Here is a 6638-nt window from a genome sequence, read left to right as displayed (position 1 = left end):
GAAGGGCCATCCTGCGTGACACTGCTGTGCCACTCCTAGATGGGCCAGGTGTTTGTGTCGGCCACTTGGGTCGCTGAGCTTAGTCACACAGCTACCTCATTGCGTCTCTTTTTTTCTTTGCGTCATGTGCTGTTTGGGGAGTGTTTTTTGGAAGGGCCATCCTGCGTGACACTGCAGTGCCACTCCTAGATGGGCCAGGTGTTTGTGTCGGCCACTTGGGTCGCTGAGCTTAGTCATCCAGCGACCTCGGTGCAAATTTTAGGACTAAAAATAATATTGTGAGGTGTGAGGTGTTCAGAATAGACTGAAAATGAGTGGAAATTATGGTTATTGAGGTTAATAATACTTTGGGATCAAAATGACCCCCAAATTCTATGATTTAAGCTGTTTTTTAGGGATTTTTGAAAAAAACACCCGAATCCAAAACACACCCGAATCCGACAAAAAAAATTCGGTGAGGTTTTGCCAAAACGCGTTCGAACCCAAAACACGACAGCGGAACCGAAGCCAAAACCAAAACACAAAACCCGAAAAATTTCCAGTGCACATCTCTAGTATATATATATATATCCTTGCAGCAACAGTCGGCACTCACTAGCTCTCCTCCACAACGTGCTCCGTGCCAGTTCCAAAAGTAACATACAGCTCCCGAAGATGAACGGCACTGGAGTCAGGTATTTGCAATAAAAGATGTATTTAGTGGCTACAACTGTTTTTGGGCAACCGCCCCTTCCAAAGGCCAAATACAAATGTACACAAAAATGTTTGTAATTTATATCTAGAGATCTCAGCTGACTCCCATGTTTTGGGTTTGGCTCTAATACATAATCATGTTTTTACATTACCCTCACTTGTTTTTGGTTTGGATTTGTTTTTTTTTTTTAATTGATAAAACAGCTAAAATCGGGTAATTCAAGTCTTTTTTTGTTCTTACAGTATTATTAACCTCAATAACATTAATTTACTGTCATGTACAGTCAATTTTGTCCACCTCTCAGCACATCTGTGAAACATTGCGGCACAGCAGTGGCAGATATGATGTCAGTTTATTGGGGGGATTTTGCAAAGAAGCAAATAAGACTGTTTTATTGTCTCTCTGGGGCACATTTTAAATCTATTAATGTAAATATAATGAGGATATAGAGTAGACGGTAAGTGTAAAAATTAAACTTAACTGTTAATGGTTCTAAACAGACAACAGCAATAACATTTAAATAAAGAAGACAATTCATTAAAAGAAAATGAAATCAATATTAAATGTTACACACTCGTGATCAGTTAGGTGGCAGATTGCCTCTGTGCACACCCACTGTATTCTAAGTGAGTGTCAATATGTAACCTCGGGTAAAGGATTGATTGATTGATTGATTGATTGATTGACTGATTGATTGATACATTTAAATGATTTATTAACAAAATGTAAGATGAATGATTGATTAAATGAATTAATTAATTAATTTATTCCATAAATTAAAGCTATGCTGAATAGCTCTGCTACAACCATTATTTTTCTTGACTTTTCTTTCAACCCTTGTCAGTATGGACTCCTTGGATATTTACATTGTAATCTTTTCTGGTTTGTTGCAAAATAAAATTTGCTGCAAATTAGTACTGTCTTAGAGCAATAACCAATAAAAATGTTTGTCTATGCAAAGAAGACCATCATCAAAGGTCCCCAAAAGCAATAGTTAAAAGAAAAGTGGTAGAAGATGTGATTGTCCTTGGGTTATCCCACCCTATGTTTTATATTAAAAAGTTACATGCACAGTTAAACAAACCAAGCACTTCGGCTACACTGCCACTTTTGTATATTACGTGCTTGGTTTGTTTGGGCCCCCACAAAACAATCAACGAATGGGCTTAAAGCAGCTAAGCTAACAATATTGTTAGTCTACAGTTGGAATATGTCATTCTTCTCATCCGATTTTTCACCATCATTAGTGGTAATATCATTATCACACAATATTAACTCATCCCCACTTGAATACACTGTTAAAGTCACTGTATTTTTATGTACTTGATGTAAAAGGTCTTCCTTGCGGAATTTGTAGCTCATTTTTATGAACATCATCTTTTCCATATTTTAAGGAAGTAGCCTCTTATACGGATTGATCACAGCTTCCTGGCTGTGCTAAATGCTCTTTCTGAACACACTGAAGAGTGGGGCTTACGTAAAGCACAGTGAGTTTGTACAAGGAGCTCCAATATGCCTTTTTTCCCTCCCAGTTGTCAAAGGCACCGTCTGATATGCTTACTTGTAAATTGTCATTAAAATAATCCTCCGCCATTCTGTGGATGGTTACTGTATCCGATAGCGTCACGGTTGAGGTGTCAATAATTTGGGGCATTTTTTACGCCTGACTACAGTATATGTCATAATGTTGTGTCACTATGGTGCGCTGTGTGGACACATCCTCATCACCAGTAGGTCTCTGGGAAATGGTAAGATTTTTTTTTTGCTGACAACAGCCGCAGCACTAGTAATAGTTTGCTGCTCTCGCTTTTCTATTGACTGTTCCCTACCGACTCACACAGTGGCACTTACTGATTCTTATTTTTTTACAGTGTCTTTTTACAGTTTTGTACACTTTTTTTTTACTGTAGTAAGTAACGGTGGTACCTACTAAAGAATGTTTTTAACAGTGCTTATACAACACAGGTTTTATTTCTTTAACACTGCAGTAAGTAAAGTTGGCACCTACTGAACACTTTTTTTAACAGTGACTGAAAAACATACACTTTTTATATTGATGATTTGCCTAACACTGACACAGTCACAGTGCTGCAGTCCATAGTCCTTCGCTGATGACACAAACATAGTAGCCCACATCCCATAATCTTCTCTGATAGTCACACTGTAGCCCGCAGCCTTTCACTGGTCACACTGAAAGTCCAAAACTGTCACAGTGTTGCAGCCCACAGCCCTAGTTCACTGATTAACACAACAGCCCACAGTCCTTAATCACCATCACAGTCACTGCAGCCAACAGCACACATCCTAACCCTCTAGCATCCTATGTGAGATGACGCTGAACTATGAGGGAGGGACTTTTACTGAATACAAAACACGCAAGACCCAATGATAGGAACATGACGTTTTGCCTCATTCTCAGATAGGAGGTTGTTGAGAAACCCAGTCCAGAGTTCGGAATCACTTGTAATCAAGAAGTTTGGATGGGTTTTAGTTTTCTGAAAAAAACAGCAACCCACACATCTCTAATTATATCATATGGTTTATATAACATCATCAGTGTCAAACTGTGGCATGAAGGGCTCACCAGCAGGGGCATAGCCAGAACTTTATGGCCCCATAGAAACATTTTGAAGGGGCCCCATCTCAGGGCTTCTAGAGAGACAAATCTCTTCAGCAGTTGTTAATTTTATGCCCTATAATAGTGACCTAGTTCATTTTTGAACAATAGTAGAGCCTTATTTAATGTTATGCCCCATAGTAGTGCCATAGTTTATTTTATGAATCGTATGAGTGCTTAAGTTCCCCCTTTGTCACATTTCAGAGCTGCCAGTACACATTATGCCACACAGTACCCCTAATTCACATTATGATGTATAATTCTCCCCGTTCATATTGTGCCTAATTACAGTGCCCCAGTTCATATTAAATAACATTATAATGCCCTCTATTTCATTTTATACTACACTACAATGAGCAGTTCCAGGGGCGTGCCTAGATATATTGCAGGCCCCAAGCAAAAAGTTTGAAAGGACCCCTATGTACCACCCAATGGCAAAAAATATATATAACACATGTAACTGTGACAGGGAAGGTGGGCTCTCTCAGCTCTGGGCCCCATAGCAGCTGCACTGCCTGCTCCTATTGCTCCTATGGTAGCTTGCTCACCAGGGGAATGCAATAGCAGTGGCCCACTAAAGGGGCATGGCCAGCCACTGGATAGGTGTCGTTATCACCTGGAGGGACATGGCCATCACACAAAGGACAAGGTACTAACGGAACACAGCCACCATTTTAGTTATGGGAGAAGACTATGATATATAGGATTGGAGCATGATTGGTGCCACTCACTTGTGGTTAACAGGGGGCATGGGTAAATGTTTAACAATAATTTAATAAATTCTGCCTACTAGAAAAAATACTACTACTATTACTACTATTACCACTACTACTACTACTACTACTACTACTACTACTACTACTACTACTACTACAGGTTGAGTCTCCCTTATCCAAAGTGCTTGTGGCCAGAGGTATTTTGGATATGGGATTTTTCTGTATTTTGGAATAATTGCATACCATAGTGAGATATCATGGTGATGGGACCTAAATCTAAGCACAGAATACATTTATGTTACATATACACCTTATACACACAGCCTGAAGGTCATTTAATACAATATTTTTAATAACTTTGTGTATTAAACAAAGTTTATTACATTGAGACATCAAAATACAAAGGTTTCACTATCTCACTCTCACTCAAAAATGTCCGTATTTCGGAATATTCCGTATTTCGGAAAATATGGATATGGGATACTCAACCTGTACTACTAATAATAATAATAATAATAATATGTGTCCACTTTAGTAATCTAATCTATTCATTTATTAAGTTGTCATGAATAAATATACAATAATAGACAGTCAAGAAAAACATATGCACAAATAAACAGATAATCCGGTATAAATTACACAGATATTATACATATAAAGAACATAGGGGTGTATTTACTATGCCTTGGACGGAGATAAAGTAGACGGAGATATGCTACCAGCCAATTAGCTCCTACCTGCATGTTATAGGCTGTGTTAAAAAATGACAGTAGCTGGTTGGCTGGGATGTTATCTCTATCCATTGTATCTATCTCCAAGGCATAAGGGTGAATTTACAAAGCCTTGGATGTAGATAAAGTGGACGGAGATAAATTACCATCAAATCAGCTCCTGACTGCCATGTCACAGGCTGTGTTTGACCAATGACAGTGAGGAGCCGTTTGGCTGATATTTTATCTCCGTCCACTTAATCTCCCTCCAAGTTTTAGTAAAAAAAATCCCTTAGTAAATACACCTCAAGGTAAGGTATATTTATATGACAAGTAAGAACTCAAGGTAGGGACCAGTTGTGGTTCCAGAGGTGGGGCTGCAGCACAGTCCAAAATTCAAACCAGGGAGCTATACCAACTGCCACCCCAAACACTGACAAACATCGCCAGCTGTGACTCACTGGCAGTTGGTGTTACTTCCCTTTTTGAATTTTGGGCTACGCTCCATTCCCACCTCTGCAACTGCCACTGGTAATACATATTTTATATAAAACTGCAAGCTGCGAATATAGGCCCTCATTCCGAGTTGATCGCTCGCAAGGCGAATTTAGCAGAGTTACACACGCTAAGCCTACGCCTACTGGGAGTGTATCTTAGCATCTTAAAATTGCGACCGAAGTATTCGCAATATTGCGATCACAAACTACTTAGCAGTTTTAGAGTAGCTCCACACTTACTCTGCCTGTGCGATCAGTTCAGTGCTTGTCGTTCCTGGTTTGACGTCATAAACACACCCAGCGTTCGCCCAGACACTCCCCCGTTTCTCCGGCCACTCCTGCGTTTTTTCCGGAAACGGTAGCGTTTTCAACCACACGCCCATAAAACGCCGTGTTTCCGCCCAGTAACACCCATTTCCTGTCAATCACACTACGATCGCCGGAGCGAAGAAAAAGCCGTGAGTAAAAATCCTATCTTCATAGCAAAGTTACTTGGCGCAGTCGCAGTGCGAATATTGCGCATGCGCACTAAGCGAAATTTCACTGCGATGCGATGAAAAATAACGAGCGAACAACTCGGAATGAGGGCCATAGTCCCAGAATTAGGTGGTTGATTTATTTCTGATGTAGAGACCAGTCAGTTTTTTCAAATATCTGGAATATCTGATTCTGGGTATTGGTATCTAACTTATCAACATACAGTCCACATTTTTTGTATTACCTTTCTATACCACTCTCAATTTTAGACCTGACCTCCTATCAAAATAATGGATCTGCAGGAGTTTTATTTAACCTCATTAAGTATGGGGGCAACTCTCATTGTCCAATGTATTACAATAATTATTATATTTTTGCAATAGTAACAAATAAAGTGAGACGTGGGTTACGTCTATCCTTATTAGGACCCAAGTCCCAATGGCAAAAATTGGAGCAAAGCCCTACTAAGGGGTGTAGCTGAATATGGAGCTGAAAGGTAGCAATAATTTACTGAGTTATTTTGCACCATATTTTTCTTATTTTTACACAATGCCAGAAGCAGTGTGTATATTTGACATTGGTGTGATGACATTTAAGGCAACATGTCATCTCTGTGGGGACCATGTGATTAAGCTAGGACAGCAAGATATATGATCTATTAATCATTTGGTTATGCAGTTCTTGCAACTAATCTGACTGTATTATTTGCAAAGTGAGTTCATACAATCTAAATAGCTTGTATTGAGAGGTAATATCTGAAAAATCACAATTCCAATTACTGATCAGAACATCCCAGCTGAGGTGGTGCACATCATTAGCTAGATTGCGTTAAAGGTATCTTATTATAAAAGGTTTTGTTACTATAAAGCTGAGTAAGGTGGGTATAGGATCAGGAGTGGATAGAACAATCTGTAATTACATGTACAG

This window comes from Pseudophryne corroboree, chromosome 4 (assembly GCF_028390025.1).
Source record: "Pseudophryne corroboree isolate aPseCor3 chromosome 4, aPseCor3.hap2, whole genome shotgun sequence".
In the NCBI taxonomy this organism is placed as follows: Eukaryota; Metazoa; Chordata; class Amphibia; order Anura; family Myobatrachidae; genus Pseudophryne; species Pseudophryne corroboree.
The sequence above is the reverse complement of the archived record's forward strand: the minus strand, read 5'-3'. Positions refer to the sequence as shown.